This window comes from Lepisma saccharinum, chromosome 12, assembly GCF_977018435.1.
Source record: "Lepisma saccharinum chromosome 12, izLepSacc3.1, whole genome shotgun sequence".
NCBI lineage: Eukaryota > Metazoa > Arthropoda > Insecta > Zygentoma > Lepismatidae > Lepisma > Lepisma saccharinum.
In genome coordinates this window covers 19,356,574-19,383,520 of record NC_139240.1, presented here as the reverse complement: position 1 = coordinate 19,383,520, position 26,947 = coordinate 19,356,574, and positions in this window count along the sequence as shown.

Here is a 26,947-nt window from a genome sequence, read left to right as displayed (position 1 = left end):
GAACTAACCGATCTCTAATTACGCACAGGTAATGGATGAAGAGGCTGGAAAGTTCATACGAACTAACCGATCACTGATGGATCTTTTTCTGAGCAAGGCATCATCTCCAGGAAGCTACGAACTCGCGGCAAGCGACGGCACCTAGCGACCTGTTGAGTGAGATGAGTCAAGGCAAAATGGATAATAAACCTTTTCCTGCTCCCACTAAAATAGGCAATAATTAGGCTGGAGAGTTCAATGAACTAACGGATCTCTAACTACGCACTAGTAATGATCAGGCTGGAAAGTTCATACAAACTAACCGATCACTGATCCAACTCGATAACCCACGGCACCTAGCGACCTGTTCCTAATTATATAGTCTGGGATAAAAATATTTATCATGGGAGTTTCACTTTTATTCACCACATTTTATTTTCTGATGTTCATTGCAACTTCAATATTCACACATCTTTCGAAGGATAATAAAACACATTTTTTCACTAATTACAATCAAAGTTATTCTTATTTATGTTACTAAAACTTATGTTTGATTTACATTTGAGTAGCAGTGCCACTAAGGTCCCTTATGCAAATATGACCACGTTAAGCTTTAATTAATTATGCTGACATCGTTTTATGCAATTTCCAAACAAAAGTTGTGCGAGACAATTTATTGGTCTTTTGGCTATAACACACCAAAAAATTTGGTATTGGAAAAATAAATTTATCACAATTCATTATTCAATGCATTGCCAAACTTGAAAATGATAGTTGTGCTTTTCCATTGACCATATATTCGTTTAATGACGAACTTGCTAAAAGGACCATGTCAGGAAATTTAAATCTACATGTTATGCTAGCAAATGCATTTAAAATTCACGAAACCACAAGGACGGAGAAAAATAAGCCATAAAATTAAGAAAATGTAACAAGAATGGCAAAAATACTGGAAATGACCTAAAAGCCAAATGAAGGCACACGCAAATAAATATTTTATTTCTGGTTCTAGCTGAAGGCAAACGTACTGGTGGAGTGAGTGACGGGACGTGATAGGATCAAGACCCGTAGGTATAGCGGTCCTGAGTAACTACCACCGTATACCTGTTCGAAGTGTCTCCTTATCTTTTTCCTGTACGGGAAAATATTTGTGAACCAGTGACAGTGTTGTGAAGTGATCTTGTGCTTGAATGTCGAGTTAAATTTACGGGCCGGGAATTAGGCCCGTTCTATCATGGCCGGGAATCATACCCCGGACTCCCAATCCGACATGGACGCTGAGAAATGTTCCAATAAACGTTCTCGCGAAGAAGTGGACGGATGGTCACCCCGATAAAATCTCAGGAAGTGATACATTTAATGTGTCCCCCAAGATTCCACCTACAGATTGGTATGGTACCGATATGCCGGGTCCATACATAGTCCTACTTGACGGTATGGACAAAAACGCGAAATTTCTTGCCGCTGGAAGTGTTGGTAACTATCTCCGTAAGAAGGAAGTCCGCGTACATTTTGTGGAACAATGCGGTCGTAATCGCGTTCGGGTGACTTTCCCCACCGCTACAACTGCTAATGAGTTTCTCACGCGTATTGAAATGCATCATGATATGGGAGTCAAACCGAGAATTCCATTATCGTTAATTCAACGGGAAGGACTCATATTCGGCATAGCTGAACAGGACGTTCTCGATGGCTTCGAGAGTCCTATCCCTGCCCTTCTGGCCAAGCGCATGCACAAAAAACTGTGGAAACAAGATTGATCTTTTCAGATAGCTCCCACTAAACTCTTCTGCATCACATTTCTCGGTAATATTTTGCCGGCTAAAGTTCTCATTAACAGTGAAATATTCGAGGTTCGTACGCGTATACGGTCAGTCCAACAATGTTCCAAATGTTTCCGATACGGACATTTACATTTAGTTTGTAAATCGAAACCAAAGTGTGCCAAGTGTGGAATGGACTCCCACCCAGAGGACTGTGAACTTACAGTGTCTTGCATCAATTGCAAGTTACCACATTCAGCCTTAGACCGCACCTGTGCGAGCTGGCGGTTGGAATCAGCTGTTCAAACAAGCATGGCCGAACACAATATATCATATCGGGAGGCGAAACTTAAACTGCAAGGCATATTCCTCCCCACTCCCACTCGCGATGATGTCTTTCGACCCAGAGTGACGAAAGAAGCATTCCCTGACCTGCATACCTCCCGCACAAAACCTTTCTTTACTAATCACACTTTGCAATCCTCAAACAGGACATATGCTAATTTATTTTCCCCGCTACGTAATCAACCTGACAGAGCCTTTATTGAAAATAAGAATTCTCAAACATCAATTGATGCTTCTCGCTTTAAGGTGCCATCCTTTACGACCAATTTTAACACACGAAACACTAAGAAATCCAAAATCCGCCCCTTCCCGAGGAAAGAAATCCATCGCCATCAGCGATGGAAACACGATGACGTTGCAATAGAGTCCCCTGCTAGTTCTTCGACCCTTACCGACCTAGAGGAAGTGACATCCCAACCCGTAGGAAATAACGCATACCCTATTAATAACGCTAATTCCCATGCCAAGCATTTCCAACGTCAGCCATATATGCACCCGATCCAGAGGCATGACAAGCCACACTCGCACATTAATGAACAACCTGCCGACCACAGCGAGGTGTATCAAGCTCTATTAGATATGATTCCCAGCATGTGGAACACTGTTAGACACATACGGGACAACACCCAACGAATTCGACTCAACCAGCACATTCAATTTTTGATTTGATTTGAATTTAAAATTTTGGGAGCGTCAGCACTTAGGCTATTTTGCTCCCGTCATATTATACGGGGGCCAGCCCCTTACCATTACAAATAACAACTCGAACGTTGCATAATTAAAAATTTTAAAATGTTCTGAATTCTGTTAAAAGCTGAGGCTGTAAAGGGGCACTCAGCACACACAAGGACAAAATAACAGGACAATACAAAAATTATACTGGCCATGGGGCCAGTCGCCAGAGCCTCGTTAGTCTTCAGTCCAGGGTGCACTAACGTGGAAGTGAGGTTGACATTTGGGTGTACTACGTGGAAGGTCACCCCTTACACCCCTCAATTTTTGACAGACAAACTTTTTGCCTAAGGTGACACCGGAAACGGGTACCATATTACAATGGAATGTGAATAGTTTCTCCGCACGTAAACTCGAACTGTTAGATGTAATTGCTAAATACCACCAGTAGTTGTATCATGGTCTATAAAAGTTGTTTACCTTGAAATTATGCAAATGAGGTTAGGTATTTAATAATTGAAGGTTACCGAGTGTTGTAGGCGAGTATGACGCAATGTGGGTGAAGGGGGTGGGAGTAAATGATAGCGTAGGAGATTGTAGGTAGATGGAAGAGGTGGGGGTGAATATAGAGGTGTAGTAGGGGTTCGAACCCTGTACGAGGAGTCTAATGTTGTATCGACTGAGTCATGCTGTCGTGAAACGGTAGTATGTGTAATGGTAGGGGTACGAATCGAAGGTGGGCAGGTTGTGGAGAGGAGGGATGTGGTAAGATTGGTATAAAAGTTAAAGTAAATGAGCGGGAGTGTGTTATTACGCAAAATGAGCGACGTGGCAGGGACATCTTGTGGTGCGGAGGTGGCGGGTTGTATACTGGCTAGTTGCGGTTGCTTTCCGGATGTTTTGGATGAGGCGTGCGTGGTGAATACGCTGAAGGGTTATACACCGATGTATAGGGTAATGTGTGGCGGTTGTTTCCAAGGGTATGCAAATCAATTGGGTCATGAATGCTTGACGTATCATTCCGATTATTGTTCGGGAGATTATGAGAAAGAAAATTGTCCGACGTGTTTGGAGCATACGATGGAACGTCTTGGAAGGTATTTTCGCGATCGTGATAATACGCCTCATCTATTTGATTATTATCAGCGCACCCATCCGGAGAATGTAGGGCAAGAGGGCAAACGTAAATTTTACATCGTTCTGCAGAATATCTGCGTGAAAAGTGACGTGATGCGGGAGTTGGGAGATTGTATCCGTGGAAACGAATGGGTCCGTGGTTTCTCAAGGTGAGTAAGTATAATAAGGAAAAGGGAAGTATGTGTGTGTTTCAAGGTGAGTAAGTATAAAATGTCGTTGTGGGTGTCCTTGTTCAATGTGAGGTAGTTTCAAAATGTAAGTACATGATCGATCAAAGTGAACTGGGTGTGGTACGGAATATTAGAGATGTTTCAAGGTGAGTATGTATAAAATGTCGTTGTGGTGAAATGTGGGTGTCCTTGTTCAAACAAAGTGAGGTAGTTTCAAAATGCAAGTACGTGATCGATCGAGGTGAACTGGGTGTGGTACGGAATGCTAGGGTGGAGGTAGTCGTTCTTGTCTCAAGGTGAACAGGTACAAAAAGGAAGGATGTGATGGGAGAAGATTAGTGTGTATGGAATGCAGAAACGTGTGTTTTTCCGAGGTCGCCAGGTACTACGAGGTGCCAAGAGTAATGTTAGCGTCGGATCGTTGTCGTTTCCGTGATCGTGTTTTGAGTTTGGAGAAGGAGTTGAGTCCTTTGTTGTTGCGTCGGTTGGGGTTGTGTGAAGGTGAGTTGACGTCATGGTTGGGTAGAGAATATATAAGTACAGTTGTGTTGGGGAAACGTTTATATTTCTTCGACTGTTGTGTTGGTAAGGTGGTTTGATTGGTGACGACAATGGTTGCACCACACGGTAGTTATTTGAGTGCGTGTGATTATTTACTCGACCAGTACGAGAGAATAGGAACGACTGGAAGGGTGGATAGGAAGCGTTTGATACTGCAGGAGGTGATTCGATTAATGGGTGAAGGGGAACCTTGTAGCAAATTGGCTGTATTGGAACGTCAGTAGATAGTAAATGTACCTTTGACTGCAATTCTGATTTCTTGACCAAACGACCGCCAAAACCTCAAAAACTCACTTTCTCTCCACGTTCCGCGCCTCATTTATTGCGCTGACGATGTTTCACGGCGCAAAAAAGCCGTGATGAGTGAAAGATGAGCTCTCATCCTCTCATCCTCTCATCCTTGAAGGACCAAATGTTTGTAGATCGTGACCTTTGTAAACCTTTTTCTCGGGAACGATGTGGCACACACATACACACGCGCGCGCGTGTATTATTTTCTCTCCACGTTCCGCGCCTCATTTATTGCGCTGACGATGTTTCACGGGCGCAGAAAAGCCGTGATGAGTGAAAGATGAACTCTCATCCTCTCACCCTTGAAGGATGAATGCACCTTATTGTAATTTTCCAAATCCCGGTCAAATGTTTGTATATCGTGACCTTTGTAAACCTCCCTTTTTCGGGAACAATGTGGTGCACACACATACACACACGCGCGCGCGTGTATCATTTTCTCTCCACGTTTATTGCCATCCGCTTCCGCAGTGGACGACTCCACCCTCGGCAACCACAAACGGCAACAAACTCCCCGAACCTAATTATCTCGCATCCGCTTCCGCCCGAAGCGAATCTGTAAGAGGATGCGAGGAAAAAATGATCGAATACCATGATAAACACGCATGAGGTGGAACTGTCAACGGGGTTCATTGCCATCCGCTTCCGCAGTGGACGACTCCACCCTCGGCAACCACAAACGGCAACAAACTCCCCGAACCTAATTATCTCGCATCCGCTTCCGCCCGAAGCGAATCTGTAAGAGGATGCGAGGACAAAATGATCGAATACCATGATAAACACGCATGAGGTGGAACTGTCAACGGGGTTCATTGCCATCCGCTTCCGCAGTGGACGACTCCACCCTCGGCAACCACAAACGGCAACAAACTCCCCGAACCTAATTATCTCGCATCCGCTTCCGCCCGAAGCGAATCTGTAAGAGGATGCGAGGAAAAAATGATCGAATACCATGATAAACACGCATGAGGTGGAACTGTCAACGGGGTTTATTGCTAGGACATTGACTATAGCGCTCATTGTGTTTTCACCAAGGGGGTCGCGTGGGATGGGGGGGGGTTCCTATATAACGCACCAGTTTCTCTTTTTGTACATCATTATCATAGTGAACCTCAATCGTGGCAGTTCAGTATTCTTAATTGTTTGTCTGATAGTATACATATATATCATCGTGGAAGTTTCAGTGAGCTACAAGTTTTATTTTGAAGTCTCTCTATCTTTCTTGAAAGGTGAACGTCAATTGTGGCAGTTTAGTATTCTTTAATTTGTTTGTCTGGCAGTATACATATATATCATCGTGGAAGTTTTAGTGAGCTACAAGTTTTTTTGAACTCTCTCTATCTCTCTTGAAAGGTAAGTTGTTTTTCAAGTGTTTTTTTTCATCATATGTTTATTTTGTTTTGCGTCTGACACACACACACATATTCAGAGGAGTCATAAAAATTGACACACACCTCCTACAACAGTGCACACACTGATCGCGTCTAATATATATATATATGCACTTGTGGAAAGAAAAAAACTGTCTAGCATTTTTGATCTATTTTTTTTTCTTCTGTTTCAGTGCGCTTTCCCCTACCACCACCAACCCCAAAAAATTTCTCTGTATATATAAATAACAGAGAAAAAAAATGGAACCGCAAGCAGGTCCCTCCGGTCTTTGCGGGAAAGTGGCATGTCGTAACTGTGGAAAATTAATTTCGAAACCTAATATTGCTAGGCATTTGAAAAAATGTCGTCTACCGGAACATGATGACGCCCCCCCGGCAAAAAAATTTCGCACTGATGCAGAAGAATGGGGTGCTTTGAATAAAAGCGCACGCATCATGACGTATAAATCTGGAAGTGCCGAAAAATGTGACTCGAGTACCTTCCTCGACAATGTGAAATCGCGGGTAGTTGATCAACTAGGGGATTGCCTCGTTAATGTTGCAATTAAAATTCATCTCGTCTTGACCCTGCTGTATGAGAAAGTTGTCTCGTCCGAGTCAAGCACTTTCAGCTTTTACGTAGGGTGTGAAGGCTTACATGAGGGCAATCACGAGGATCTTGACGAGATAGTGACACGGCTTTTTGAGCATCTGACACAAAAACAAGAAGCGTTTGAAGGTCGAGGAAGTGGATGGAGTCTTTGCGGTCGCAGCCACATGTTAGAGCTTCGAGTGTGCAATTTCAAACCCTTACGCAGTGCTCAAAAAAAAAAAAAAAAAAAGCAAAATGCAGTGTTAAACATACAAAGTAATGATCAGAAGAGTTTCTTATGGTCTGTCATCGCCGCATTACACCCAGCTAATAATGTTAACCCCGAACGCCTGTCCAATTACAGACGATACGAGAGGAAATACAAGAATGTCATGCGAGGAATTTCCTATCCTGTGCCTCTGAATGAGATCAATCAATTTGAAAAAAACTATAGAGAGGAAAAAGGAGAAGATATCGATATTTCTGTGTTTGGGGTTGACGATTGCGACAACATTCGTGTGTTAAGACCTGCGAGAAGCCAGAATAATGTAATTCGACTCTTGCTTGTAGATGGTCGTTACAGTTTGATACGGAATTTCTCACGATTAGTAGGAAGACAGATGAGCAAGCATCACGATAAGATCGAAATTTGCGATCGGTGTTTGAGAATTTTTCGCGTGGGAAAGAAGATGAAAGAACAGCACAAGTGTTTTGGCTCTGCGAATGCAGAACCCGAAGATGTCATGCCGGAACCCGGAACCAAGATGAAATTTCAGAAACACCAGGCTCTTCTCCACCATCCTGTCGTCCTTTATGCCGATTTTGAAAGCTTCCAAGTTCCCATGACGTCTTGCGACCCTGATCCCTCTACCTCAAGCACGATCCAAATTTTTCACCACGAGCCTTGCAGTTTCTCCATCTACGGAGAAAAATTAAATGATGTCATCTTGTATTGCGGACCTGATGCGGCAAAACATTTTGTTAAGAAGATAGCGGAATGCGCGGGAGAACTTGCACCCAGCCTGAAAGGCTCTTACGTTTCTCCACCTGCTCTCACGACGGAACAACAACGGAGACATGACACGGCAACGAAATGCGCGGAGTGTAACCAGGCTTTCACCCCCGAAAATCACAAGGTCGTACACCACGACCACCAGAATGGATTATTCCTGAACACGATCTGTAATTCGTGCAATCTTAAAATTAAGGAGTCGCATTTCGTTGCCGTGTTTCTGCATTACACGGAAAAATACGATACGCATCTGTTCGTCAAGGAGTTGTACAACATCACGACTCGAATCAGCATCATCCCGAGAACGAGCGAGAAGTATATTGTGGTGAGAGTGTGGATCCCTCTCGAAGAAGGAGGAAGCGTGGAAGTGCGAATCCTGGACTCTTACAATTTCCTGTCCTCCAGCCTGGCCACCCTTGCATCTCAACTTGGCGACGAAGATCTTGTGGCCACCAAGCAAATGTGTTTTTCGGGGAGAGATGAGAATTTGAATCTGTTGCGTCGCAAGGGTGTCTACCCCTACGAGTACGTCAACGATTTCGACAAATTTGACGAGACGGAACTTCCACCCCGGGAGGCATTTTATTCTCATCTCACGGAGGACGTCTGTTCCGAAGAGGACTACGAACACGCTCGTAGTGTGTGGACGGCCTTCAATTGCCAAACTTTTCGTGATTATCACGATCTCTATCTTAAATCGGACGTGACACTTCTGATGGACATTTTCGAATCGTTTCGCAAGAGATGCATCTCGATCTACAAGTTGGATCCTGCGTATTTCTTCACGACGCCGGGATTGACTTGGGAATCGATGATGAAATACACCAACGTGGAACTGGGTCTCATCGCAGAGAAGGAACAGTATGCCTTCATGGAGAGTGCGATACGTGGTGGCATCGTCCAATGTCCTCGACGCCATGCTCAGGCAAACAATCCTCATACGCCTGGTTAGGATGCATCGAAGCCCAACACCTACATCGTCTACTGGGATGTCAACAACCTGTATGGCCACTCCATGTCCCAGTGTCTTCCCATCAGCGACTACGCGTGGATGACCGAAGAGGAACTCTCCTGCGAGGATTTTCTCAACTGGAGCGAAGATAACGAATGGGGCTGTTTCTTGGAAGTGGATCTCGATTATCCCGAAACACTTCACAAGAAACATCATGGATTGGCCCTGGCCCCCTCCAAAGAGAAGCCACCTGGAGGATCGGAGCCAAAACTCATACTAAGCATGGAGAACAAGCGGAATTACGTTCTGCACTACCGACTCCTCCAATTCTATGTGAGTCACGGCTTGCAGCTGAAGAAAGTACATAGAGGATTGAAGTTCCGACAGAGTAGGTGGCTCGAACCCTACATAGCCGAGAACACGCAACGCAGAGCGCAATCGACATCGCCTGCAGACAAGGATCTGTACAAACTATTCAATAACGCCATCTACGGCAAGACGATGGAGAACGTGCGTAATTACATCGACGCAACGTTGGTCACGGACGAAAAGAAATTTGAGAAAATTGTCGCGTCCCCCTATTTCAAAAACTTCACCATTTTCGACGAGAATCTAGTATTCGTCGAGAAGAACAAGAAGCAAGTGATGCTCAACAAGCCGATTGCCATAGGTGCCACCGTCCTTGAACTATCAAAATTGCACATGTAACAATCGTACTACGATCAGTTTCAACCCTTTTATGGAGATAACATCCAAATATGTTACATTGACACGGATAGCTTCATTTTTCTAATCCAAACACCAAGCCTCGAACATGATCTGAGTTCGATGAAGCATCTTTTTTATTTTAGCAACTTACCATCAGGCCATCACTTGCATTCGACAGAAAATAAAATAACCATAGGAAAGTTCAAAGATGAAGCAGCTGGTAATTACATCAGCGAATTTGCGGGGCTTCGTGCCAAAATGTACTGCGTCAAGATTGCAGAGGAAAAATTTGAATTTGAATTTAAAATTTTGGGAGCGTCAGCACTTAGGCTATTTTGCTCCCGTCACATTATACGGGGACCAGCCCCTTACCATTACAAATAACAACTCTAACGTTGCATAACTAAAAATCTTAAAATGTTCTGACTTCTGTTAAAAGCTGAGGCTGTAAACGGGCACTCAGCACACACAAGGACAAAAAACAGGACAACACACACAAAATTATACTGGCCATAGGACCAGTCGCCAGAGCCTCGTTAGTCTTTAGTCCAGGGTGCACTACGTGGAAGTGAGGTTGACTTTTGGGCGCCTACGTGGAAGGTCACCCCTTACACCCCGCAGAGGAAAAAGATATCAAGAAAGCGAAAGGGGTAGGAAAAATAAGTACCAGCAAATTTAGCATGAAAGACTACAAAGAATGCCTGTTTCAAGGTAAAAGACAACTCAGCACCGATCATCGCATTGCGAATAAATTACACGAATTGTACACGACGCGCGTAACCAAGGTCGCATTGGATGCCAGAGACAACAAGTTACGTGTTCTCGATTGTCAAATCCACACGAGAGAGTGGGGCCACTGCAATGGAAGCGATAAATGTGACGTGTGTTAACCGTAACCCCATAGCCATGAAGTCCGCTGTGTTTTTGCCATTCTTCAAAAACATACGGCGGAAAAGAGGGGCCCTCGGGCGATGAAAAGTTGGAAGTTGTTATTATGTCGTTAAGCTCGCTCTAAACGAGGCTTATTAAATTCAACTCTTACTTTTTTTCTTCTTCATCCTGATCTAATGACATAATTTCATGTTCGAGTCTTTGAACTGCATCGCCGCAGATAAAATCTTCTCTTCTCTTTATTCGATCTACAAAGGGGCACAGCATATAGAAAATTTAAATAACTAACAAGGACAATGAATCTCTTTGGTTTCCGGAAACAGATCAACATGGAAAGTGCACCACCAAATTCCAATAACCTCTTACATTCCGTGTTACCTAAACTCAACGGTCTGTTGATCATTCACCTCAACAGCATTTGGACGAAACTGAATGACGATGTGGGCAAGATGTTTTATGTTTTTAATAACAATTTACATTTCTACGAAATTCCGATCGACGGAAAACTTCAAATCACTGTGAATCCGGAAAACGCAGGCGAAATCAAAATTTCTACCGGCAAGAACATTTTTCGAATTAAGCACGACAAGATGCTTTCTAACATTACGTACGATGTGTCTGCAGGAGATTATCTTTACATGGAACTCCTCGGAGATTACGACAAACTTATTCCTCTCTTCGTAGAATTACGAATCGTCTATCCTATTATAAATAACCGTTAACCAAAAATGCCTAACGACATTTTCGGCAACACCAAGCGTGTAGACCACGCAGAAGAGATTCTCATGTTGGACATTCGAGTTAAGAAGTTGAGGACCGATTTGATCGCTTTGCAGGAAACCTTAAACAAAAGTTTAGAGTCGGAAATCGCTACGCTCCAAACGCAATGTCTCAACCCCATTCTGAAAATCGATTCCGAACTGAAGACGCTGATAAAAAATTATGTCGACGTACCTTCTTACGACAACGTTCAAAATATACAGTTGAGCGTGGATTCGCTTCAAAATGATTTGGCCAAATTACAGCAATTTCAATCGAAAAGAATTTCTCCGAACTTCAAACCGTGGTGAACGATATTGATGTAGAACGCTTGCATGTCGTCGTTTCCAAATTACAAGAAGAATTCACCAGCACGTTGGAAGAAATTAAATCCAAGTTACAGACTTTGGAAGATACCATGACGAACCTACCATCGTCGGACGAACTGCAGGTCATCGGTAAAAGCGTCGCGAACATAAAAATTCAATTGGAGGCCTATCAAGATTTCGAACACATTCAAACCACCATCGCTACGCTTCAGGCGTCCTTGGAATTGATCAACGAAGAAATTAAAAATATTCACGCTGAAGCGAGAGCGTTGACGAGCATTCAAGACACGTTGAGCACGGTTCAGCATAAAATCGAATATTTAGAAAATTTAAACGTCGAGTCCAATCTTGCTCATTTTCATCACGTACTGGACAACATACAGGGTGACTTGGAATCGTTACGGATGAGCGTGCCTTCGAGCGAAGATTTGGAAAAATTGAAAACGGCGGTGACGGCACTATCCGAATCGAGCGACATCAAAAGTTCATTGAGCGATCTCGAGAGTAGGGTGGCCAATCTCCCCACCTCCAAAGAATTGCACGCTTTGAAAAGGAACATATCTCGAATGCTGAAACGACTGGAAACGGAAACGGCGAACGTGGAACAGATTCGAGACGAAATCAGTTCGCGGGTGTCGACGCTGCCCACTTCGCAGAGCGTCGCCAATCTTCACACGCAGTTTACAGAGATGCGAAGCATCGTGAACGATCTTACCGAGAAGAGCTCGAAATTGAATCAAGTCGAGAACCTTCAGAACATCGTCGTCAACATCAGAGATCAAGTCGGAGTGCTGGAATCCACGCAGGAATCGACACTGACTTCTTTCGGTGCCAAGTTGCATGAACTCAACGAAAACTACAAGCAGTTGAACGTGGAAGTGAAAATCAAACCGTCGTTTTCTGCCGTAACAGATACCATAGTCGAGCATTTGCTGCCCATCGAAAATAAACTCGGACAAGTTCACAGTAATCTGCTCGGCGTCGACACTAAATTCGCTAAACTGCATTCTCTGCAAGCCATCGAAATCAACAGCGTACCCAATCAACAGAGAATCTCCACGTTCGTCGAAGGTAACAAACTGTACATGTTGCATCCTTATCATCCGTACTACAAGTTTCTCCTCGATGGCACGATTCAGATAAACGAATTTTCGTACTGGTCTCACGGTAGAAAAGCTAGCGTTCCCACCATGACTTTGATATCGAATCGTGGTGTCCAGAAAGCAGGAAACATTCCTCTGGCACGTTGGAACGAAACGCGCAACATATATGAAATACACGAAGACGAAGATCTTACCGTTTTCGACGTGAGTGCCGGCGATAAGCTGATCATTCAAAACACGAGCGAAGTGCCACCCTCTTTGAAAGCCAAAACGGGAACATGCGTCACGGAAGCATTCAAATTAATTTTTCGCGAAAGCGGCGGCAGACGACCACGGTTTCTGCAAACAGACAAGGGGAAGGAATTTTACAACGCCGTATTCCAAAAGTTTATTCAAAAACACAAGATTCAACATTATTCGACCTTCAGTCACATCAAAGCCAGCATCGTGGAAAGATTCAATCGAACCTTGAAAACACACATGTGGAAACGATTCACGCTTCGGGGAAATTACAAATGGGTCGACATCCTGCCGGAACTCGTCGACACCTATAATGATACGGTACACAGAACGATAGGCATGAAGCCAGCTGACGTTACGAAATCTGACGAGCAGCGTTTAATTTCTACAGTTTACTGTCCAAAGTACACACCCACGACAAAAAAAACTAAATACAAAATTGGAGACCGGGTGAGGATCAGCAAATTCAAACGCACCTTCGAGAAGGGATTCACAAAAAAATTGGAGCACGGAACTTTTTACGGTGGTTCGAGTTTTACCCGGAAACCGACACACGTATATAATAAAAGATAGTAGCGGCGAGATTTTGAAAGGAAGATTTTACGAAGAGGAACTCTCTAAAACGAAACACCCCGACACGTACCTCATCGAGAAAGTATTGCGTAGGAAAGGTGACAAACTGTTTGTCAAATGGCTGGGACTTCCGGAAAAGAGTTGGATCGACGCGGACGAAGTGATCTTGTGAGTACGTGGAACGTGGTGAAGCGTCTACCGGATCCGGAAAGTCAAACAAGAAAAAAAAAAAGAACGGTGAGTTGCTTCCCGACAGCATCCGCTGTCTGATCGTAGGTCCTTCGGGGTGTGGGAAAACGACACTGCTCGTGGACAATTTTCTCCTCGCACCGAATTGGTTAGATTGGAAGAACAGGCACCTGTACGTGTTCTCGAAAAGTTTGGAGCAATCCAAATACCAGCAACTGATGAAACTGTACGATGGTCTGGACATTGCAACGTTCGCCTCGGAAATAAAACCACTCGACGATTGTCGTGAAAATTCAGTTGTTGTGTTCGACGACGCCATCCTGGAAAATCAAAATGAAATTCGCAACTTTTTCACGCAAGGTCGTCACAAAGGAATGGATTGTTTTTACCTAGCTCAAACGTTTTCCAAAATTCCAAAACAGTTAGTGCGCGACAACGCTAATTTCATATGTTTGTTTCGTCAAGATCACACCAACCTCAAGCACGCGTACGATGACTACGTAGGCGGAGACATGAACTACAATCAATTTTCGGAAGGCTGCTGCTCTACTTGCTGGAACGGTGACGATTTCGGATTCGCGACGATCGACATGACGAGGAAACCCAACGACGGAAAATACAGAAACAAAATCAACGACTTTCTAAACGTTGCAACGTTGTGAGAAACGACGTATATAAATAAACGTTATGACGAAACGAAAAATCGAAAACGAAAATCTCAACCTCGCGAAACGCTTCAAAGGTTGGAAATCCGAGAATCGTGGATTCTACGAAGAGAAGAAACGTCAGGATCAACCCGTGATCGATGCCATCAGCGGTCTAGGTAAAGAAATTAAAAGTGTCACGGAACAAAATAAAAATTTGATCAACGAACTCGTACCGCTCGCAGCTAAAAGTTACGCTGTACCCACGCCCATTTCGAGCATTCCTTCGACGCCGTTCGAACTGAAGGATGCACCGGCACGACGTCGAGCCATTGGTAGCACATCTTCGGATAAAATCGAGTTGGGGCCTTTGGCACGAGACTACCTGAGTACGGGGAAATTCGACAAGGATGAAGTGTTCGGATTGTATCCCAGCATGGAAACCAACGAAGGCGGTGGTGTGGTGTGGAAGATTGGGAAATCGAAGGTGACCTTCGAAGGCAACGACATTAAAGTCAATTTAGGCGAGAAGGATAGTTGGACCAGGTATCCGGGTACGGTGGGACTGTGGGAACTCGTCGCCAAAAAGCAGCTGAAAGATTACACCGACGAAGATTACCAAAGTTACAAGGAAATTCTGATCATGACGGATGCCTTGTAGCAGAACAACGACGCCTCGCAGAATAGGGTGAAATCGAGCAGCGGCGAGAAGTACAGGAATCTCATCAAACCGATTTGGAACCAGGTCAAAACAGTCAGCGGCGTCAAACGCTACAACACGTTACCCAAAGAATTCGTTTGGGTGGACGACGTGAGGAAGCTCGTGGACCGATTGTTGGTGATAGCCGGCGAAGAGAATGCAGGCAACCGTAATTTCTACAACGAGAAGGTTGGCATCGTGGACATGATCAGCACGAAACTTTCCAACTTCATCGTGAACGACGACAAGGGCATAGGTTACCTGATCAAAATCATCAACACGCTGCCTCCGAAATTTTGGAACGTGGCCGAAGGAAAGGGACTCGTGAACGACATCATCAACAAGTTACCTTTTGAGATGCATTTACCTGGCTACCAGTACTGCGGACCGGGTACCAAACTCGAGAAAAGATTGGAGAGAGGAGACAAGGGTGTGAATCCGTTGGACGCGGCATGCAAAGATCACGACATTGCCTACAACACCACGCAGACGGATCTGGATGCACGTCACGAAGCAGACAAGAAATTGGAACATGCGGCTTTCGAAAGGTTCGTGAGCAGAGACGCATCGTTGGGTGAACGGGTCGCCGCACTGGGTACCACCATCGCCATGAACACAAAACAAAAATTGGGGTGGGGTATATAAATAACATACAGTAAAAAAAACAACATGGCTTGCATAACTGATTTGCCGCACGAACTACTATCTAAAATATTCAAAAAAGGTAGTTAACGGAGATGTTAATAAACTTGTGATCATAGCTAGAACGACGCCGGCATTTCGCATGGGATGCGAAATAGTTCTCAAGGACCATCTTCGGGAGATCAGCGGCCTGAGGTGCGGTGATCTCAACATTCTGCTTTTGGCTGCAGGGGAAAAATTAAACGATAGGTTAGATGAATTGCACGAGGCGAGGCAGGGAAGAAGACGATATACTGATGATTGGCGTAAGTCCAAACAGGAAACTGAAGAAATCATCACGCACATCATCGCGTTCTCCGAAGCACGAACTTTCTTCCTCTGTTAAAAAAATCTTCGATACAAATCGTGAAAAAAAATATATATAAATAACACACATCGTGAAAAAAAATAATCTTCGGTATATATAAATAACACACATCGTGAAAAATATTAAATTTCTCTAACACACACACTGAAAATTTCTCTTCTTCGATATGACAACTGAAAAAATAAGTGACCTCCAAGCATTAAAACAAATGCTAAATTTGTCAGTCGAGTATGTAAAAATTCAGGAATTGGAAGTCGACAAACCTTACACGATAACTTCCGGTTCAATCGTTTCTACCCAGTATGGTCCCAAGGTGTGTCTGTTGCTCAACGGACAATACAGTCTATTTTTACCAGATCGATATGCTATCATGTTATCCGACGAGAAGCTAGCTATCTTAATCGAGAACAAAACTCGAATCGTGTACAAGAGGACAAAGGAACTTCTTGGTAAGAAAACAAAGCATGTAATAGAATTTGTGTAACGGGGCTACGCGGAGTATATACAAAATAACATCTATTGAAAAAAAATCTCAGAACATTTATATATAAATAAAAAACCGTGAAAAAATAACACATAGAGCATCAACATGAAACCCAAGGGTGTCGTGTACCAGATACCATACTCCAATCTTAAAAATCTAGGTGCTCTCGATGGGTTACTTACCAAGAAACAACGCGAGAAGAAACGTTCTTGCTTGAGCAAAGGACACGGAATGAAATTGCTGCTCAGCACACCTCAATTGAAAAGATTGCAGCGTTCGCGGAAACAGCAAAAGATCTGAGGTTTCATATTCAGCATCCCGGCCATCCTAGCAGCATTGGGGGCCGTTGGAAGTTTGGCCGGCGGAAGTGCCCCCATCGCGAAAACCGTCATCGACTCGAAGAAGAACAAAGCGGAATTGGAAGAACAGAAACGTCACAACCTGGCCATGGAGAAGAAAGGGGGCAAGGGCATGATGAAAAAGTTTAAAAAAAAGAAACAACAGCACTTACCAACCGAGACATTGAATCTCTGATCGGACCGTTACAAATCAAACACTTCAGAGGAGTTTTCATGTCCGACTCGTTACCTTCAAGCGTTAAAAAAAGAGAATGCGGAGTAGTCAACTTGGACGGTCAAGAAAATCCAGGCACGCATTGGATATGTTACCACAAAAATGATGATAAAGCATTCGTTTTCGATTCTTTCGGAGGTGTTCCACCTACAAATTTAATTCATTATCTGAAAACGAGCAAAACCTCTATATACTACAACGACGAACGCATTCAAAATTTCGGAGACGTGAACTGTGGTCATCTCTGCCTCTCCGTGCTCGCGTTTCTCTCTAAAATAAATAACCCTACGATCGAGGATTTCCAGAAAGCATTGTGGAACCTCAAACAGCATCACTAGGATGGGCGTGTTCCATCTCACGAGCGAATCATCGATCTTGAAACTCACGCTGCACGACGACATCGTCTATCCTAAATCCGTGGCTCTGCGTGCATTCTACAGCATGTACCTCATACCTAATGTTACGCATCACAACAACAAAATTAGCGTCGGAAGCGAACACATCGTCGTCACGCCAGGCCAATACAATCTTTCCACTTTGCAAGCTCAGTTACCCAAAGGCACGTACCTTTCTCAAAATTCGGTCACTCACAGAGTGGAAATCCTATCCGCGACGGAGACCGTGGACCTGGGCACCATGGGAGAACTTTTAGGTTTCGAGAACGACACCAAACTCGAAGCTGGCATCAAGCACGTAGCAACCAACATTCCTAAATTCTTGGCCATAGAGACTCTGAACGTACACTGTAACGTGGCCGAAGGTATGATCACGAAATCTTCGGACGGATTGTTAGGAAGTCACAAGCAGACGGGAATCATAGCCACTTTCAAACCAAGTTCCGAGTTCATGGAACCGATCATCTACACGCCCTCTTCGCCGATCTATTTTCCAGTATGTCGCAACCGCATAGACGACATAGAGTTGGTGGTGACGAACGAGAAAGGAGACGTGGTGGATTTCGCAGGTGCCACTACGACGGCCATCGTGGAGATCAACATATAATAAATAACCATACATGTAAAATGGAGCAAATCGAAAGTTACGAATTGCAATCTTTCCCTCCCAACCGTCGCACGTTCGCCAATCTGAACGAAGCGAACAGGGAGATCGAATACGACGTGGACGTAGGCGACGGGTTCATTCATCCTCACAGAGCGGACCTCTACCTTCAATTCGACGTGGTGAAGAAGGAAAGCGGAGACGCGTTTCCCGCAGCAGCAAACTTGATACTCGTGGACAACTTCGTGCCTCACCTGTTCTCGCAGGTGGAGGTGAGGAAACACAACACCGTCATCGACAGAATAGATTATCCAGGCATCACGTCGACGGCAGTGGGAACGTTGAAATTATCCAAAACAGACGCAGCGTACTACCAGGCCGGGGGATTCGAAGCCGGGACCAAAATATCGACGAGAAGTCACACGGTGCTCTTTCCCATGCGTCTGCTGCCTGGTTTCTTCTCGGACTACAAGGAGATCATGTGGAAGGGAGGACTGAGGATCACGTTTCGAAGAGCGGCCAACGACAACAACGCACTGATGCGATACGCTACTTTGGGTCCGGACGGCACCACGCCGATAGCCAACACTTTACCCGAAGCAGCAAAATGCGTCATCCGGAGCATGGAATTGAGAATGCCGGTGGTGGAATACGAAACGAATTACGCCCTCAAGTACAAAGCGGAGATCTTGAAAAGTCCGCAGGTGCCGATTCACTTTCACGGTTACCAGTGCGTACAGAAGGTGGCATCGGGAAGTCACATGGAATTCGACGTGACGACACAGTTCAACAACATACAGTTCGATATGCCAGATTTCGTCGTAGTGCTCTTTCAGACCGGGAGGGACAAGAATCAGGAAAAAGATTCCAGCAAGTTCGACGACTGCAAGATCAAGAACATTTATCTCAAGAATGGACGCAACGAAGTGTTCCCGCGCGAGAATTACAACCTCGACATGACAAAAAACGATTACCTCAAACTTTACGAAGCGTTCTCGGCTTACAAACGCGTGACCGAGGGAAGCGTGGACATGTACTACACGCCCAGCGAATTCAAAGCACGGAGACCCATGACCGTCATCAACACATCTAAGAGAAAGAAGGTTGTGGTCAACGATCGAACCAACATCAAGGTCGTCTGCGAGTTCCACGATGCCTTGCCCGAGGATACCCTATGCAGTGTCATCCTGATTGCAGAGAAGTCCTTCGCCTACGACGTGAAGAACGAGAGGGTCACAGAGCAGTTTTAACAAGTTTTTAACATCTTTTCTTGCACAATAAGAAATTTTTTGTACTAGCACAATCAGTTACAATGGCACAATACGAATTTCACTAGTTCAGATCAGTTACAAATGTCAATTTTATTAGTTATCAGTTACAATATTTTTTTTTGCACTATAGCACGAGACAATCAGAATTTGCACAAAATTTGTTGTTGTTTTTACACGTGAAAATTAACAATAAATTTTTTCTTTTTTTATCGTTTCAGATGCTGTCGAAACATCAAAAACACATACACACACTAGAAAAAAAAAGCATGCAACTTTATTTGTAACACACACATATTCTCCATCTTCACCAAGAAAATATTATAATAAACATAATTATTTTTATCTATATCTCACAATAAAACTCTATATCCAAAAATATCACAACATCAAATAACACTAGAGTCGTTAGTACACGTTGCATGCATTACGGAGGTCCTCTGTAGGGTTTCATGGAAGTTTGGGGGAAAAAAAAACACGTGAAACCCTACAGAGGTGCGGTTGTAGATAACCGCAGCCGTTAGAAAACTTTTACTTTTTTGGCTGGGCACCACGCACCCTGGCGAGGTTAGGGGCCAGGAATCCTAAAAACAACAATTATTATTTTGTTTGTTTGTTTGCGTCACAATACATAAGCGCGCACGCGTGTGTGGCACATCGTTTCCCCGAGAGAAGTTTACAAAAGTCACAATATATAAACATTGGCCTCTCTCTTTTTTTGGGGGGGGGCTTGGAAAAAATTTACAATAAGAGGACATCGCCCACCACTGTTGCCAGCCATAAATCTCTCTCTCTCTCTTCATCTTACAGCAAAGTTGGCATCTCTATTTTTTTTAGTTGTAAGTAAATTGTCAACACACTCTAGTTAATAATGCTACATATTATACGCACACACGTACACACATACTATATTACCTATATAAACTCTATATCCAAAAATATCACAACATCAAATAACACTAGAGTCGTTAGTACACGTTGCATGCATTACGGAGGTCCTCTGTAGAGTTTCATGGAAGTTTGAGAAAAAAAAAACACGTGAAACTCTACAGAGGTGCGGTTGTAGATAACCGCAGCCATTAGAAAACTTTTACTTTTTTGGCTGGGCACCACGCACCCTGGCGAGGTTATAGGGGCCAGGTATCCTAAAAAACAACAATTATTATTTTGTTTGTTTGTTTGCGTCACAATACACGCGCGCGCGTGTGTATGTGTGTATGTGTGTGTGTGTGTGTGTGTGTGTGTGTGTGTGTGTGTGTGTGTGTGTGTGTGTGTGTGTGTGTGTGTGCACCACATTGTTCCCGAAAGAGGGAGGTTTACAAAGGTCACGATATACAAACATTTGACCGGGATTTGGAAAATTACAATAAGGTGCATTCATCCTTCAAGGGTGAGAGGATGAGAGTTCATCTTTCACTCATCACGGCTTTTCTGCGCCCGTGAAACATCGTCAGCGCAATAAATGAGGCGCGGAACGTGGAGAGAAAATAATACACGCGCGCGCGTGTGTATGTGTGTGCCACATCGTTCCCGAGAAAAAGGTTTACAAAGGTCACGATCTACAAACATTTGGTCCTTCAAGGATGAGAGGATGAGAGCTCATCTTTCACTCATCACGGCTTTTTTGCGCCGTGAAACATCGTCAGCGCAATAAATGAGGCGCGGAACGTGGAGAGAAAATAAGTTTTTGAGGTTTTGGCGGTCGTTTGGTCAAGAAATCAGAATTGCAGTCAAAGGTACATTTACTATCTACTAACGTCTGAGAGTGGACGTTGCCGGTGGAAATCAAGATGGTGCAGGTACATCATTGCGATCGAGGTTGAGGCGGGTGGAAGATGGAGAAGACGAAGAAGGTGCGGGAGAAGAGGAAACAAACCGTCGTGTTGAGGTGCCGTACAATAAATATGTGAATTTGAAAGAGGCGGGCGTTCGTCGTATAAAAAAATACAATGCGGAATGTACAACAATGACGTTTAGTTTTAATGGACCGGATGGAACAGATGCGTTACAATGGGTGCACCAAGGTTTGGACCATGTGGTGTCACATATCGTCGGACAGTATAAAGCAACAGTTAAGATTGGTATTGTGTTGCGAAATGTAACAGACGAAAGTATCAAACCTGTTGGTTTATCGTTACGTCGAATGAGTCAAATGCATCCTGATATATTATGGGATGTGGTTGCTCGAGTTCTCCAATCAAATACTACGTTTCTATCTACGGATCTGTTGGAGATGGAGGTGTCGGTAATCGATATGCCTGTAGGATATGGAAGAAAATATACAAGTAGGGGTGTGTTATCGAAGGAACGTTATGTACAGCTGAAAAGAAGTGGTGACGGTGAAGAGTACAAAGGCGAGTGGTTCCAAGGATGCGAAGATATGTCTTGCAAAGGCGTTGGTGATCGGCATAATGTATGCAAATAAAGAAAGCGATTCTGAATATTTTCGTCAACATAAGCAGATGTTCATCAATGGCGATGGTCGATTGACGGAATGTGCAATGGATTTATGTCGACAAGCAGATGTGGATCTGGAGGAAACAGGAGGGGGTCTTATTCAGTTGGCTGCGTTCCAGCGTTATTTTCGTAACGAATACAAAATATTTGTGTTTAACAGTTTGGAACACCCGGAAGTTGTGTTTGCACAAAATGTTCCTGATGCCAAAAAGTCAATTTACCTTCTTTTGAATCAGGACACAAACCATTACGATGTGATTGTAAATCCTGTGGGTGCATTTACAATTCCGTATTTTTGCGAAAAATGCTATCTATTCGCACGGAACGAAAGGCATGTTTGTAAGAGTATGTGTCCTCAGTGTCGGTCAGAACCTGTGTGCGAAAAGGAACGTACCGTGAGTTGTGCTAGATGTAACAGAAACTTTAACAGTAACATTTGTTATGCAAAACACTTGACGACACGTTACGGTAAGGGAACGGTTTGTAGTCAGACCAGAAGTTGTGTTGGTTGTTTCCAACTATTAGACGAAACGCATCCGTACACGGGAAAACACAGATGTGGCTACAGATATTGTAAAACGTGTAAGGAACAAAAAGAATTCAACCACCTGTGTTACATGGAAAGACATCAAGGACGGGGAGAAGGAAACGCGTTGAAACGGTACCTGTTTGTATTTTACGATTTCGAAGCTACACAATGTACGCCGTTTGTTGGTCGTCCATCAACGTATATCCATGAACCGTGTTTGTGTGTGGTCCAGCAGGTGTGTAGGTTTTGTATGGACGACGGTGACATTCAAAAGAATTGTAACGTGTGTGGAATAAGACAGCATTGTTTCGAGGAGGATCCAGTAAAGGAGTTTATGGATTACGTATGTATCGAACGGCCATATTTCAAAAAGATTGTTTTAGTCGCCCACAATTTTAAAGCATATGATGGGATGTTTGTGTTGGGTGAGTTGTTGAAACGCGACGTGGAACCACCGGAGGTTATAATGGATGGGACAAAGATAATGTACATGAGTATAGGCAAAAAGGTGTGTTTTCTGGATTCGCTAAACTATTTGCAAATGCCGTTGTCAAATTTTTCGAAAACCTTTGGACTACAAGAGACAAAAGGATTCTACCCACACTTTTTCAACACAAAAGCAAATCGGAATTACAGAGGTCCATTTCCACACCAACGTTATTTCGATCCAGACCATATGTCCTCGAAACAACGGGAGAAATTTTACCAGTGGTATGAGGAAGAAACCGATAGGTGTGTACTGTACGACAACGCATACGAGTGTCGAAGATATTGTATTCAGGATGTGACCGTGTTACGTCTTGGTGTGTTGAAATTCAGACAACATTTTCTGGACATAGCGGGAGTGGATATTCTGGTAGAATGTTTCACGATTGCATCTGCCTGTTCCTTGACGTACAGACGTCATTTTCTTCCTCCGAGTACAGTGGGAATAATTCCCAACGATGGTTACAGACAGCTCGGTAACTAATCGAAAAATGCTATAAAATGGCTTATGTTTGTGGAGAAAACAGAACACGTGGAATTACAGTATGCAGGGAAAGAAAGGGAGCACAAAGTTGTGAACGGTATTCCTGTTGATGGATACGACGCAGACTCCAAGACCATCTATCAATATCATGGGTGTTACTTTCTTGGTTGTCCTAATTGTTTCAAGGAAAGAAACAGTCCGGTATCGAAGAAGATACAGTCCGATCCAGCGGACACGATGGGAGCACGATATGAGCGAACCCAGAGAATATCGGATCTATTTCGTAAGTTGGGCTATACAGTAGTCGAAATGTGGGAGTGTGAGATTCTCCAGATATTAAAAGATCGTCCTACACTGAGTAGCGAGTTGGAAGAACACCCCACGTTCCAATGTCTACCGTTGAGAGTGAGGGATGCTCAATATGGAGGTCGGGTGGAAGTGTTCAAAATGTACTCATCGACGTCAGGTTCCGAGGAGAAGATAAAATATTTCGACATTACATCCTTGTATCCTACGGTAAATAAATTCGCCAAGGCCCCGGTAGGTCATCCGGAGGTGTTATTCGGTGAGAATATACCCACTACGGAGGATATGTTGGAGATGGATGGGATTGTAAAAGTACGGGTACTACCCCCGAAACGATTGTACATTCCTGTATTACCGTTGAGGACCGGTGGAAAACTGTTGTTTCCGTTGTGTCGTACATGTGCAGTATTGTGCGATCAGTTAGAAGAAAAAAAGATGGGTGTCAGCATACGGATGAGGAGCGAGCTATTGTGGGAACGTGGGTGTTGGATGAAGTTCGTGTTGCTGTGGAAAAAGGGTACAAGATTCTGAACGTGTACGAGGTGTGGAAGTACAAAGTAAGTGTTTACGATCCTCGAACCCAGACTGGCGGTTTGTTCGCTCAATACGTGGACACGTTCCTTCAGATCAAACAGGAGAGTAGCGGTTGGCCTACATGGTGTACGGATGAGAAAAAGAAAGACGAGTATCTTCTACGTTATCGTGAACACGAAGGGATCGAACTTCGAAAGGAAACCAGCCTTTGCCCGGTTCATGAATCGAAACTGCATATCGTGGGAGTACAATCCACGTCAGTATCAAGATTTGTTCAGTACCGTCTGCGGTCACTATTGCATATACCTACGCCACGAATGCATGCGAGTTCCCAAACGACCCTTTCACGTACACTTCACAAACGATCATGTCCGAAACGATCACATCGCGATTCAAATGTTTGGTGCGTATTTTTCGCATCCTCCTTCTACCACTACTCCCACCCCGACTAGCTGTACCACTAACCCTAATATACAATGTGTGCAATCATGTTGTAGACTCATCGATCGTTTCTCTTGTTCCTGTTGTTGCAGACATTAAGAAAGCGAAGGAGGTGACTGTCACTGCTCACCTGGAGATCATCTTCCTGGACGACGACGACGACGGCACCAAAGGCGGCGGCAGCGGCGGCGACGACGACGACAAACACCTCACAACAGCGACCATTCGACATAAGAAGAAGAAGAAGCAGAAGACAAAGAACAAAAAGAAAACGCATCGCGGACGTCGATAATGGAAACGACGACGACGTTCCCGATTGACACCACGATCACCAACTCCACCAGCGGACATTTGATTTGCCTACGGCAATCTCTAGAATACCTGTCACCAACTAAAATTATACTTCTAGGGTACGAACTTGGCGGCGGCGGCGGCGACGGCGATACCAATGGACTAGAGAAGTGTTTCCCGGCGGTGCTGCTACGTTTCTCAGAACGAGATGTGCCCCTCTGTTGGAATATCTTCAGGGACCTGCTACTCAATATCAACTGGAACCAAATAATAACATTTTTCCAAACAGGTGACGGTCACACAAGAGTACTCCGCGACGGCGACGACCACGTGATGGTCGTCCATACAGACTATTTATTTTCAGAACGCATCCTTGTTTTTCTAGTGGGCGGCCAACGACTTTGCTTGACACAAGATGAACTGAAACGATTTCTACGAGCACGACGCACACTGGCAGCCTACATGTGTTACTACGAGGGGTTACACCCACAGGCTGCTGCGTACATGCGATACTGTGTCGCAAAACATAACGTCCGTGATGATGTGTCCCACCCACTCGTATGTCCTCGGATCGACCTTCTCAGTGCTGGGCTACTGCGCATGTGGCCTCCTGTCTTCAAACATAAATACCCAAAGTGAAATACCCACCCAACCAGTTGTTTTTGGGATCCTGTGGCCGTCGCTGCTGCTGCTGCTCGAAAGACCACCCTCGTCACCCACTACTACTACTACTACTACTACTACTACTACTATCATCAACAATGGCCGCCGCCGCCGTCGACCCCCGAGCAATTGTCTTCACCGTGGACGACGCCTTCGAGATTTCCGTTGTTGGCGAAAGGGATGACACTAGGATCGTGTTCCGGAAGGATGGTTCCCGAATCAGTCTCGGCACGGACAAATATACAGAATTAACCAAATCAATGGGACTTCTTACAGACATTTTCCACGATCGTCGCCTAGATTGCAGCAAACGACGTATCGTAAAATGTGTACTTACACCCGACTTCAGCATCATCATTCAGGATTGTGCTCGCAACTTCACGGTAACCCTAAGAGGATGGTGGCGAGATCCTGCTGCTGGACGCCCGACAATGGGAGACCTTCATGCACATGTATCACCCTATATTGAAGACCTACTACCGACACTGGCACGCCCAATGAAACCGGAGACTACCAGAACTACTACTACTACTACTAACACCACTATATTTATTCTCTAGTATATGAAGCTTGTACGTACTAACACTACAAACAAAGAAAAAATAAATAGTTTAATACACATTTATTACGTTTTTTCATTTCACATGTATATTTTTTGTAGAACCGCAATACGTGCACGGCACAGAACGCAACAATCCGTGGTCTTCACAGCACAAGATGCACACACCAGAAAATGACCACACGGTAGGTAAGCTATCTGTCTCTGATGCACATAACAGATGACACAGTGTTGATGGTCCTCCATGTTCACATTCACCGCAGGGGCGACAACGACCGTTGTGGCGTCGTCGTCGTCGTCCGGCTTTTTCTCCCCATCCACGTCCGAAGAACCTCCTGCTGCTGCTGCTCCTCCAGAGATACCTTTGTAGAGTTTTGTAGCTGGAGGTTGCTCGACGACGGCGCCGTCGACGACCGTGGACGTCGCCGCAGACAGACCGTCTGCGATCATCAGACGAAGGCCTTGTCACACACACACACACACACATCGGGTTTGTGTCCTATTGTTGACGAAACATATCTATCTATCTACCCGATAGGTTACTACTACAGTCTACTCTGATCAACCAAGTCCGAGCGGCGGCGGGATTCGAACCCCCCTCTAGGCTAATCGGGAATCGAACTATCTTCATGTACAACACGTCATCTGGACTCACCTTACGCTATAGTGTGCTTCTCGGTCAACCAAGTCCGAGCGGCTGCGGCGGGATTCGAACCCTCCTCCTCTAGGCTAATCGGGAATCGAACCATTTTCTTCTTATGTCTCCACAGAGTATCGAACCCGCCGCCGCCGGGACCTCTAGGCAACAACACTATATCTTATCCGCCGCTGCCGCCGCTATTCTGTCTCCCACGGTCGATAAATACAAAACATTACATGTAAGG